At 52.8% G+C, this 705-nt stretch overlaps 1 non-coding gene across 1 annotated transcript; it reads left to right on the forward strand.

The window, feature by feature from the left end:
• Positions 1-322: 322 nt before the first annotated feature.
• Positions 323-436, forward strand: LOC129704409 (U5 spliceosomal RNA). Its single transcript, XR_008724721.1, has one exon. It is a non-coding gene; the product is annotated as a U5 spliceosomal RNA (small nuclear RNA).
• The last annotated feature ends 269 nt before the right edge of the window (positions 437-705 follow it).

The raw sequence follows: 705 nt of genomic DNA on the forward strand, positions 1-705 counted from the left end.
CTGTCATTGTCTCAGAATGCCAGATTTCTAATGAAACGGTATAAAGTGAAAATGCAACTCACCTCATGATGTCCCGTATGCCAGTCTCAAGCGAGTCTGGCTTGGAGCAGTCGCTAGCGGCCAGCGCCGAGGCTCACAGAACTGAGGACATTGGAGGGGGGTTGACCGGCTGCAAACGACCGCGAGGGACCAGTGCCGTGAGTACAGGGGTCGGTCCCAGCGGTCTGAGATAAACGAGCAGCCAGGAGCGCTGAGAGCGTTGGAGCCGGTTTTGACCGGCTACACAGCAAAATCCCGACGAATCGGGTACATCTCCACAAATATACTCTGGTTTCTCTTCAGATCGTATAAATCTTTCGCCTTTTACTAAAGATTTCCGTGGAGAGGAACACTCAGAGTTTTCACTAATTTTTTGATGCCCTGCTTCTGTGGGGCTTAAACCCATTAAATTGAGTGGCGGTGCAGGCTCGAGGGGCTGAATGGCCTGCTCCTGCACCTAATTTCTATGTTTTTCTATGTTACTATGACCCTTACTATAGGTATGTGGGAAAATGGACAGCAGCCAGCACAGGTGCCTGTGAGTACCGGGACCGTGTGGAGAGGTGGACCTACATACAAGACCGGTGCGGTCAGTGGTGGGGCGAGGAAAACCCGCAAACCAGTGCCCGTGTGTACGGGGGACGGGAACAGCGGAGGAAAAGGAGC

Source organism: Leucoraja erinacea, chromosome 15 (genome assembly GCF_028641065.1).
Source record: "Leucoraja erinacea ecotype New England chromosome 15, Leri_hhj_1, whole genome shotgun sequence".
NCBI lineage: Eukaryota > Metazoa > Chordata > Chondrichthyes > Rajiformes > Rajidae > Leucoraja > Leucoraja erinaceus.